General features: G+C 40.3%; 1 protein-coding gene across 1 annotated transcript in view; it reads right to left on the bottom strand.

The window, feature by feature from the left end:
• Positions 1-11,750, bottom strand: part of MRTFB (myocardin related transcription factor B) — an 87,700-nt gene extending 75,950 nt beyond the window's left edge. The window contains exons 1-2 of the mRNA XM_074919736.1: positions 11,654-11,750; positions 8,426-8,470 (exon numbers count right to left, since the gene is read on the bottom strand). The gene's annotated coding sequence lies outside the window, so the exon portion shown is untranslated. The remainder of the gene's footprint in view (positions 1-8,425; positions 8,471-11,653) is intronic.
• Positions 11,751-12,404: the final 654 nt, after the last annotated feature.

Here is a 12,404-nt window from a genome sequence, read left to right as displayed (position 1 = left end):
ACCATCTCTTCAACAATTCAGTTTACAGTGGATGATGTGACACATTTTGAAAGCAACAAAAGTACAACTAAGAGCTAAAGGTGGTGATGGAAGTTCTAAGATGATTTTTTTTTTATAGTGCCACTGTCCTGCTTCAACAAAGCATTGGGTGAACTACCTCCTTAAGATTTTGAAGACTCTCCTAGTGCTCCCAAAGATAACTCAGCTACATACATTAAATACATATATTCATCACATGCATGCTGTGTGGGTATGAATGCCATCTTTCTCAACTAAACAGAGGCAGCGACACAAAATTTTGGCAGTCCCATAATACGACTTCATGCTATTGCCAACTCTTCTACTGAGTACATGCAAATTATTCTCCACCGTATTTGTCATTATCCTAGAGTCAGGATGAGGTCAATATAATTCTAATTTCTTATATCCAAAGCTGCTACTGGAACTGGGAAAACATATTTATTTGCTTGGCTTAAAAGTATTACTTTCTGTTACAGACTTTAAAAAGCACTAAAGGGGAAAAAAATATAGTTGTTCCATCACTTATGTACCAGCTTTCATTTAGATTCATGGTTTCAGAAGGACAACCTCTTCCCTCCTCAGTCTTCAACTGATGCTTTCTCCAGGTTACACCTACTGATATAGCAGGGTTAAAGGGAAGTTATTACACCTTACCTCAAAGCAAACACCATCACATTACATTTGGCTACAGTCAACCACTGCTCAACTGATCATAGCCCACATCATAGTGAGTGACCTAATTTTTATACAACAGTGACAAAAGGTCAGAATGTGAAGGCAATTAGATCAGCTTTAATAGATTTACACCTTGCAGTATCATCCCAAGAATTAAAGTGAGGTTTTTTATAGATACAGTAAGGATGCATACTAAAAGAACACTAAATCCCAGGCATTTAAGCAGAGACTTTCAGGTAGGAAAAAACCCAAACCACAAAACTCTAACCCCCAGCTTCCTAAACACTGATAATTAAGCATAAAGATATACTACAAACATAATATTACTTTAACAGAATAAATAAATTTTGTTAAAGACAATATAACACTTTAATAAGCAAAAGCCAAACTTCTACTTCTCAAATCAGTAACATCTCTTGTAACAAGGCCAAGAATACTTTCTGTGAACAGGGTAAGACCACAGGAAGGAATATCACTAATTGTTTCTTTATAAATACAGAACCGAGATTATAAGTGATCAAGCTTAATTCCCAGATCAACACCCATATTCTAAAATAACCAGAAAAAGTATGTTATTAGTATGGTGCCTGAAAACTCTAATGTTCTAAACAGTTTAATGCTATAATCCACAGTCCATGCCCTCAGTGCCTTAAGAACCAATTTCTCACGATCTCCAAAGCTAAAATGAACTTGAATTCCATTTTCCATACTGAAATTAGCTAAAGACTAATAGGGCAGAAACTCTGGGTCAGGAGAGTTTATGTTGCCTAAGGCCACTTTCAAAGAAGTCTTATCTGGTAAACTATTGTGTGTTCCAGTATTTCATTCCCTACAAAGCTGCTTGTTTAAAAATAAATAAATAAATGTAGATGGTAACCATAAAATTGTTTACAATAGATTGCTGCAGAAACTGCTACACTTAACAGCTGTAGCACATCTATATTCTGTATTTCTTGGGATTTTCTTGCAATATAACTTGAAGTGAAAAAAGCCATTAAACCTTCCCCTTATAAAACAATTGTTATTCTCATCTCCGTAAGTTATAATGGAGAGAAAAAAAGTCTTGTTTATGCAGAAATGGCAGCACCCAAGAATAAGCTGATCAAGAAAGAAATGTAATGGCCTTGAGAAATACTTAAAATCTCAAGAACCACTCAACAGAAAGTTAAACATAGGAAAAAAAGGCCTCTTGTATTCAAAAATATAAATTTCACATGTGTAGATGTAAAAATGAGGAAGCCTCACAGCAACAAATTATTTTCTTCACTCAGCTGAGGCTAATTATTTCCAAAGATCATCTTTAAGGAAAATAATATTTAGACATTTGCAGTAAAAATAATAATACAAAGCATCAATTTAACATTGATATGATCAGTGTAAAAAACCTCAGATTGTCTGTACTCACCCTCCCCATTCCCCCCAATTTAAAGAACAGGGTATTTCTGAAATAAAAAGGAAGAGACACTATTACTGAAATCTTTTAAACTGATACAGAGAGCTCCTGTGCAACACTGCATTATTATTACAAAACTTAAACAGCTCTTACTAAAGGTTTTTCCTTAGTTCAACACAGAGCATCTGCCACCACTGGAGTATCTAATTCAAATATTTAAAACACCTAAACTATAGTTACTGAGTAATTAGGTCCATACCAGTCTCTCGGATGATTTTCACCACCTGACTTCTGGTTATGATGATCTTGTCCACACTGCTGGGTCAGCTGTTCCATGGGTGCTCCTTATCCACAGAGAGCTCAATCAGCTTAACAAGTTGGAACCATTACCTTTGCTAACTTGACTAACCTGAACTGAAATGGTTTAGGAGAACAAACCTGAACAGACAAAAATCTCTAGGAGGTGTGGAATGAGAGGCTCCACCAAAAGACAACGTGTATCACCTTAACCATGTTTCAGTAAGTTACGTGGCTGAATCTCTCCTCAGCTGAGAATGTACTTCAAATGTGGAGTAAGCTTCATGAGCTTCGCTAAGCCAAAAAAAATCCTTAAAACACAGGCTGAAATATTTTAAAATTTATTTTCCTAATATCCTTCTGCATAATGCTAATGAAAAAGCTCTTAGTGAACATTTCTTTTCATGAACACATCAAAACTAGAGCAACAGTCAATTTAAAACCTCATGAGCCTAAAAATACTTCAAGCCATGATTTCTCTCCTACATAATAATTTTATTTGTATACGAGATATTTTTGGTCTTCAGCATCATAACAGAAAATATATTTGCTTTAGTATTCCTTCTGATATGTAAGACACCGCCATCATTTAATAGTCATCAAATGTAATTTATTAGGGTAAGTATGTTTCAAAACACTTTAGTTAATCTGTTTACTAACACTAAAACACACAATGTATTATTTAATCATGAACATACGTAAAAAAAGCTGACAAATCTAAGCAATGTGCCCGTTTCCTCAAAGATACATTTTCTGAACAGCATTACAAATATTTGTGCAAAAAAATATACCACAAAGTTTTGTTAGAAACCCTACTGGAAAACTATTGATAATCTGATGACAACAAGATACTCATTAAATATCTGGTCAGAGATAATGAAAGCACAGTTTTCTCTTTTTCCTCTTGGTTTATTTTCATTATTTCTTGTCTGGCATCAGATCATAGCTCATTTCTTCCCCAGATCACTTCAGTACCTGCTGCTTTCCTTCTCGATTCCTCCTCTTGAATTTTTCTCTGTCCTCCATGTATCACTAAATCACTTCTCATCTCAGCTTCCACTTCACCTGTCAAAAATGCTCTCTATAACATCCTTCCTTAATAGATCTTTTCTCCTCTTGAACGTGTTCCTCAGCCAGCCGGCATTAGGCTTTCAGAAGCTTACCTACAAATGCCAAGAACCCACAGACAGATCAAAGAGATGCTATAGAATTCTATCTTTTGAACTACCTTCTGGCCCCATCACTGGCTCAAATATTTGAGAAACAGTAGATTTAGAACTGTGCCTATGTTCAAGAGGCTCCTGTCAACTATCAATCTGGTTTAGGCTGCAGGAAAGGAAAGTACGTTTAGTGTTCTACCCATCTTCCATTTCAGATTTTTAGTTTGTCTCTGTATTGCCCACCCTTGCTCCTGCTCAGAGCTTTCTCAGGGCAGAGATAGATGAACTACTGACATAAGTAGGTTGTTACCATCTGCATTTCACCCTTTACCAGAGATTCCACCTTCTGTTTTCTCAGTTCTGTGTGACAAGTTGTTAAAATCAGGCATATTTTACAGGACCTGGGAAAACAGCAGTCAAATGGTTAAACTGGCAAAACAGAGGAAGGGTGGAACATCTGGCAGAGGAAAGAGGGAGTCATTAACCACTCAGCTTGGATCTACCTAAGCCAGAACAGTTTGCCTCACCATGCTGATCCAATTCCAGAAGAAATCACCAATTACACTATGTTATTCATAGCAGCAAGAAAATTGGTTGAAACCGTCTACAGATGTAGAGCGAATTATTTAAAGCCTGATTCACGCTGGAAGACTTATAATTCCTGTAACCATAAAGATGGCTTACATTTTGCAGAAACTAATAGCATTTGCTCAGTAAGCCCTTTATCTTATACCAAGTGAAAGTATGAGTACTGCTGTATTATTTGACACTAATGTAAAGAAGCATTACTGTAAATAACCCAAAATCAGAAAGAATAAATGCTATCAAGTAGCAACTTAAGTATTTACTAGAAACACAGTAAGCACTGCCCTCATAAACCGCATATTAAAACCCTTCTGCTGAACAGCAACTCAAAATGAAATTACAGTGTTGACTACATTAACTAGAAAATGGTGAGGTTTTCAGTCATTCCTGTAACTCCACCCACAGTTGTGCTGATGCTGTGATTGTTCTCAGCCTTCACCTAAACTATATAAGCCAAACTACAGAAACATTGGAAGTTTTTCAAGAAATAACATCAAGTCCCAAACAAACGACCTGTTAATTATCAACTTTGCTTTTGGAGCAATTCCTCAGTGTTCAGCGATAGCAAGTATTATTAGCACTTTCATTACTTGCAAATTGTATTTAAATTTTGGATTTCTTACTGGAAAAAACGTCAAGGTTTGCAAAAATACATTAATCAGTACAAGTTCATCTACTCCTCTGGAGTATAAGCATTAAATCTGCAATTTTACTAAAAAAATCCACCGCACTTTGTAATAGTGCAAAAAAACCCAAACAGAAGTGACATGCAAACACTCAACTGCATTGTCAAGTTTCCACTGAATTTCATAGCAAATGTGGCTGCTGTTGGATGCAAAGCAAGAACAAGTATAACTATTAGGAAAATGCCATCCAAAAAATTGTTTTATTGGTTTGAATTAATAGAAAATCTGACACATCACTACTAAATGGTGTCAAGAGACGATTCAAAAAGATTTTTTAAATTATCTCCTAATTTACACAGTTTACAAGTCTTTAAAAAAACCCTTATAAATATATTAAGTATATTTATAAAGAGTACAGCTGTGCAAAGAGTACAACAACTTAAATGTTGAAAATCATTAGCAAAACATTAAGCCATTTCTTTTGGTTACCTGTCTTGTGTTTTCCATGGAAAGATACTTTTAAGACAGTATTTTTTAAAGAGAAAATCCTAAAAAAACCCTACCGAGTAACATGATACCATAATGAAAAAACGCTCCAAATAGTTGTGAGAAATTTATTAGACCATTCAAAAACTCCTAAAATAATACAAAAATGGTACAATTCAGACCAACCACAACGAACATAAAGATCCCATTAATTTCTGTATAGTAATCTCAGCATATTCAGCAAGAATCATTTTCTAATTACACACATTCCAAGGCCTTCCTCTGCCTGACTACCACCAAAGAAAGATTATAAAAGCACAAAGACACTCCTTTGCTTTCACACTTCCAAAGCCACTTACATACAAGGATGAAACAGGCTGAGATGGCTAATTCACAACATACAAAAATATTGATAACAGATACAGCTTCTGCAGCATTTTAAAACACAAAAGGAGATTAATGGTGATATGACATGTTCTCTCAGATAACATTTAAGTATGAACGCCTACTGAGACTGTAATTCACAATTTACACTGTACACCTATCAATGCAAAAGAGATTACTTAGACACAAACTTGCATCTGTAACACTGCGGTGCAAGGGGGAGTACATCCACCACAATGACATTCATAAACAGATTTATTTGCTTATGTTAAGTCACAACTATTACTTTCCTAAGGCTTTACTAACATGTGGTTCTAAATCCTGAAAAGCTTTAAGCATGTGTTCAACTTTGTGCAACTCATTTAGTCTCATAAACACATGCTTAAAGCTTTGCTGGATTACAACTTTACCAAACAATACATTTTCATTTCTGAAAAAGAGAAACAAAATTAAGGATTGTGCCAGCAACGTAAAACAGAATGTCAGCAGCTGGAATTCTATGTCTCTTCTATTTGTTTTCATAGGATATACTGAGAAACTTACCACTTCATGACATATAATAACCATTTATGAGTATTAACTGGATTTTACTGAAATACAATAACAACTTGAACTCTATTTTAATGAGTTTCTCTGCTGAATTTTTACAAGCTACTTCTTCTACATTTATAATAAAGAATGACTGGCAAACTAATTTTAATGTCACTAGAATTTTTAATCGACTTTTCAACAACTGTTCCTTAGCTTTCCAGCAGACTTCTAACATTAGAAACAAAATGTGAAAATAAAAATACAATTGTCCACCGCTTTCAGTGATATGAATTAGGGCTGATTATCTCATAAATTCAGTTACAAGGGTAGAAAACCAGTGGGTTTTGTCTTTTTGTCTTTGTTTTTAGTGTTTTGTTCATTTGTGTTTCAAACATCAGTGTGAAGATCAAAAATGAGCTCAACCATGACTTCTGCCTCACTTTGTTGCTTTTGGCACCATGCCCAGGTTTAAGCCAGTTTTCAAACATTTAATTAATGGCTTTAGCCAAGTACCCAAATACGAAATCTTAAAATACTGTCTACTGAGTCAACGATCATACAGATTCAGTTTATTGCACAAGTGCAAAACTGTTATATTAACATCTGGATTTAATAACAGTAATCTGAACACTTTAATAAATTCTGTAATGTGCATTTGCTTTGGAGTTTCAGGATATGGAAGATTTTTGTGGCTGTGGCTTCAACAGAGCCTCAACAACCCGTAAGAGTAGTTTTACAGCAGCTGTCAATTTTTACCACAGAAGAAAAGTTTGAAAAAGTTTTATTCCATAATTAGTATTATGCAATTTAGGCTCATGAACTTCAGGTGATAAAAATGCTTAAGAAACAATGCCAGGAACACCGGTTCACTGTGCTCAACGCAGCACAGAATAATTTCATTTAAAGAAGCAGACAACCATGAATGTTTCAGGTTAAGTGCAAATAGGCTTAATTTCAGGTGTTGACCTCTTTTTTTAGGCATGCTGATAAAAAAGTAGCAGATGCATTCGCAGTAAGAAACAAAAGTTGCAGATTTTCTAAACCAGGACATGGAGTGAACTGGTTTGCCAAGTCTAATCAAACCTTCATGTAGCCTGAATGCAATGCAACCCTGAAACACACCTTACCTTCAGGCTAAAGGAAGCTCCTCCATCTTTCTAAGTGTTTCCAGTTGCTAATTTTTTGCATAACACTCTTACAGTTCTGGGGCTTGTTGGAATACATCAATGCTCCAGATACAGACACCTTCTGCGCATATCCAGGAAGTTTTGTATGTCTTGCTGTTCTTCCATCCTCTGGAGCAGTTCTTAGCCATGAAAGTTGTGCGCAGTGTCTGGCTTTTTCTGTAGAGGTGGAGCCAATGCTCTGTTTCATCTTAGAGGGGCCTCAGTAGAAATTATCAAGGAGGCTTTAAGCTTGATGCCCTGTCTCAGTTATTCTGAAAATAAAGCAACCCCCTCCCACCTCCCCAGCAAAGCCCTTTTTCCCATATAAAAGATGAGGGGGGGGAAAAGGGGCAGGATCAGAACTTTCACCATTTCGGTACCAGCTGAACATCAGAGGCACAGAGTTCCAAAACTGAGAATGTTTCAGTTGACATAACCTAAGTTCCTTATTTTACGAAGCTGCTCGAGACTCTTCCCAATACCTACTGAAACAGAACTCCATCAGCAGCCATTAAATATTCTCAGTTACTCCCTTTGAGAAACAAGTTTCCTCTCCTCATCTATAACTGGATTTATTTAATCAAAACACACCAGGTCTGGTGGTACCCTGGAAGTGCTGTGCTGTTTAGTGGCACTATGCTGGTACTAGCCCAAGTCACTGTGAAATAATTGTTAGAAATAAACAAAATGCTATATAGGCCAAAGTTTTACCTACCAATATCAAAACTACTAATACTTAGAAAAAGTCTACCATAATCTGTGAAGGCTTGCAAGCATGACAGTACTTTAAAAAAGAGAAAATATTATTTAATCAAAATAAGCATATTTAAGTGAAAATTCTAAGAGGTGATTAAAAAGCACTCATAACAAATTGCAAAGCAAAACCATCACAGTCACTTGCTCTTAGCTTATGTAACACAGGTACTACATTTTCATATATTCCTGTTTGCATGAGAACATATCTCTTGGAAAACCTTCCATTTTAACAGGATTATAAAACCAGCACAATTTAAAGTGATACACTGCTCGCTAAAAAATGGCAACTTTATAAAAAACCCCTGTATTTAGAAAGTTTTAATTGTTTTAAGATATAGCACTTACCTTGTATCTCTAGCCTCCTCCTACAGCATCTGTTTCAGCACATTTCTGGTTAATTGGAAAGTAAAGATAGGAAAAACGAAAATCACAAAAATGTCACAAGGATTCTTTATTTTTAAAGTTACTTAGATTAAAAATCCTTAGCATAAACTAATTTCAATATGCTCTAAGATCATTTTTTAGCATCTTTCATATTACTACTCAAATTCTAACACATTATTTGTCTTTTCAGTTACCTCTGGCAAGCCTATAGTGCCAGAGGTGCGTTACCCATTCCTTTTAGCTCAACTACAGTACATAAGACCAGTCCTAGCTCCTTCAGTCCATCTTGCGTAACTCCTTAGAGCTGGAATGTCTTCACACTTGGAATTTTATGTGCCAGTTATATCTATGCACTATAACTTCATTTAATTACAAAAATATAGTTTTGTACAGATTCCTGGAATTGTATCCTTGGAATATCCTGGTTCCTGATAAAGAAACACAGATTTCTTTATCAGGAACCCTGATAAAGAAAACTGTTCACAACCACATTTTGGCTTTTTGCTATGACACCAACTCAAACATACTAGTTCTGTCATCAACTTTTCATTTATTAGTATATTTTAGAGTATGCGTGTACATATATACACATACAGACACATGATTATGTCAATGGAAATCTACTGCATACTAAATTTAGAAAAGTTTTTTTAAAATCATTTATCTTTAAGGCTGGCCTTTATTAATACCACTTCATACAACATGAATGATGTTTACCAGTTTTGGCTTTGAACCCATAGGTATCGGTCTAAAAGGTCTCATACATTGCTTAGCCAAACAATGTTGCTTTTGTTCTGAGAGGAACCCTAGCAGATAGGGTTTTTCTTCTTTTAAAGGTTTCCATGCCCAAAGGCTGAAGCTGATGTTATTATGGTTTCTATACATAGCAGTGAAAGATGTTAAAAACTAGGGACATAAAAAAACAAACGAAAACACACAAGAGGAAGAGGTTACAAGACAAGACAGAAAGGACAAAAGGCCTAAAAAAATAAACACCCTACAGTAAAAGGTATTCTCTCTTCCTGCCAGTAATTAATCAGTAATCTAAATGCTCTTTAAAAGAAACCCAAAACCCCAAAACCACAATTAAGTGTACTCCCCATCCAATATCATATTAATCCATGATTTCATCAATTAATTATCTAATTTGATTTCCAGGACAACAAGCAAGGGCTCCAATTTACTGAACATTTTACGCATACAAACACTAAATTTGCTGAATATGTGTATTAACCTCCACCTTTAAAGCTTTTTTATAATAACTCATTCCCACAAATTAGAAAAGGTAAATATTAAGGTGATTTCCATGTGACTGTATGAGTGCTCCTAAAAATTCACCTGTATCATTAAGTTCAGTTTTCTACATTTCTCCAAATACAGCCAAATCATGAAAGTTGTTCTGCACTTCCAATAATGTACTAAAGATTTTCAGCTCCCAGATGTTTTTATTTTCTTAATAACTGACATGATTACCAGACAGCACTCTGTCAAGTTTTAAATGCAAGTTATACCACAAAAATCATAATTTGCCCTAACTAATTACACAGGAAAGAAATCTTCAGGAAGGAACTAGATAAAATGTCAAACATTAGGAAAATAATCACAAAATGCCAGCTGTGCTTTTGTTGAGAGCTATAAAACATCAATTAACTCAAAACCTGAGCATTTTTCCATCATAAAGGGAAAAATGTAGCGTGAGGAAAAAGTGTAATCACCTTCCCATAAACAAGAACTTCAGAACATGCTGTATCCACAATGCAGTGTAAGCGTTTTCTTTTTCTTAAAAGGTGACTGATTTCATCTAAATCTTTTAGACACATTGACAGCAAAGTTATGAGATTTCACAGTGCTGTTTGTGAAATACGCGTGAAAGGATAATTTTCTGATATTTACTTCATGGTTAAACAAATTATGCACTTCATTTTAAATCCTGTAGTTTTTATTCCAGCTATATTGCCTTCTGCAGCCATGAAGTCCTGGTATTTTATCTCTCTTGGCTGCACGGAGATAGAACAGCAGTTTGCTGCACTGCACACTTAGCAACCAATACAAAAAAACATACAAATGGAATAAAGGCAAACGTATCTGCTGGCCCTAGAGAAAGGCACTGCAGCATAGATCTTTACCTTGCTCCCTCCATTCCGAATTAATGCCACTCTCACAAGCGTTAACCGATTTATGTGCATCCGAGACAGATCTGTGCATGCAACCGCTGCAGATACACTTGCTATTTTCTGCACAAAGCTGATTAACCGAGTGGCATTTAAAAAAAAAAAAAACCACCAATAAATCTGTGTATTTCACAAGTAACAAACCAAACCCCGTAACAGTCCCTGGTGTGCGGGCGGCCGCTCTTTCCACAGGTGAGTGACCCTGCCCTGGAGTTGTATGATTCGGGCCATCAAGGCCAGAGGCCTCAACTTCATGGCTGAGAACAGGGAGAGCTTTCACTTCACTGCACGGATTTGTGAGGCCAGGCCCTGCAGTTATGCCTTTCTACCCACAGGCCCCTACCTCTCCCAGGAGCTTGTGTGCCTTACTAAAAAAGCAATAACAATAACAAATAAGTAAATCCGGGAGCGCAGCGCAACAGCAGGGAAATCTATGAGCGGAAGCACGCCAGGGGAAGAGCTGGGCCGCGCTCCAGGGGAGACACAGCCCGGGGCGAGGGGTGCCGGCACCAGCCCCCCGCGCCGGGCTGACTCCACCTGCGCGGCCCCGCGGGGCGGGGGAGCCCGGGCGGAGGGGCACGGCGGGCTGAGGGGACGCCGCCGCCGCCGCCACCACGTCGCCAGGAGCCGGCCCTGCGGGGACCCTGCCCTCCCCCGGCAGGGCGCGGGGATGCCGCCGCTCCCGGCGCCGGGCCAGGGCGGCGAGGCGCACTCCCGCGCGCCGCAGCCTCCTTAAGATGGCTCTGGCTGGCGCGGGCGGAGCCGGGCCGGGCCGCAACCGGCCCGTGAGCCAGAGGGGCAGGGGCTGGCCGGCGGCTGCCTCCCTCCGGCCCCTCCGCGGCGACCGCCGGCCCGACCGCCACGGGCGCGACCCCGCGGGCACCGCCACCATCCCGCCACCGCCCCGCCCGTCACGTGGGGCGCCGACCCCGCGCGGAGGAGCCCGGCCGAGCGACGGCACCGTGCGCGGCGGCACCTCCCGCCCCCCGCTCGCCCGCCCGCCCGCCCGCTCGCTCACCCCGGCCGGCCGCCGCCGCGGACATGTCCTCTCGCGAGCTCTGCGGCCGGGACCGCCCCCGGGCGCGCGCCCCGGCGGTTGGCCCGCGGGCGGGGGCGGGGAGGCCGCGCGCGGGCGCTCTGCGGCCGCCTCACACGTGTGGGAGGCGGGGGAGGGGGCGGGGCCGCCGCATCCGGGGACCGGCGGCCCGGGGGGGGGCGCGGGCGCCCTCCGCCCGAAAGCGTCCCCGGGGGCCGCTCCCCAGGGCCCGGGGAGAGCAGTTACCCCCCCCGTCCCCCGCGGGGGGCTGCGGCCGCCGCCCGGCTCCGGGCACCTCCTCCTGCGGACGCACCTGGCTGGCGGCGGGGGGGTCGCGCCGGACTAACCCGGTGGCTCGGTCGGGGCGGCAGGGCCCGGCCCGGGGCGGAGGGCTTAGGCGGGGCTTGTGCCGCGCCGGGCCGAGGCCGCGGTGAGCGGAGGGCACCGCCTGCCTCCCCGGGGCGGCTCCCACAGAGCTTTTCTCCAGGTGCTGCAGTCGCGCGTATCGGAAATTCGAGGCAAAACCCCGGGTATGGCTTCAGAGCCCGGCGGTGCGAGCACACGTAAACAAGACTCGTAACGCCTGCGTTTTCCCCTCAGGCTTAGCGATAAGTGTGCGAGGTGCCTGAACTTGGTCAAACATCAACGGGGAGGAAAAAAATCCCATTTCTTACAAGAGGTTTTGGAAACCTGATGATGTCGCTTGAGAATGTGCCATAGAAAAAATACGCGT

Source organism: Athene noctua, chromosome 15 (genome assembly GCF_965140245.1).
Source record: "Athene noctua chromosome 15, bAthNoc1.hap1.1, whole genome shotgun sequence".
NCBI lineage: Eukaryota > Metazoa > Chordata > Aves > Strigiformes > Strigidae > Athene > Athene noctua.
The sequence above is the reverse complement of the archived record's forward strand: the minus strand, read 5'-3'. Positions and strand labels throughout refer to the sequence as shown.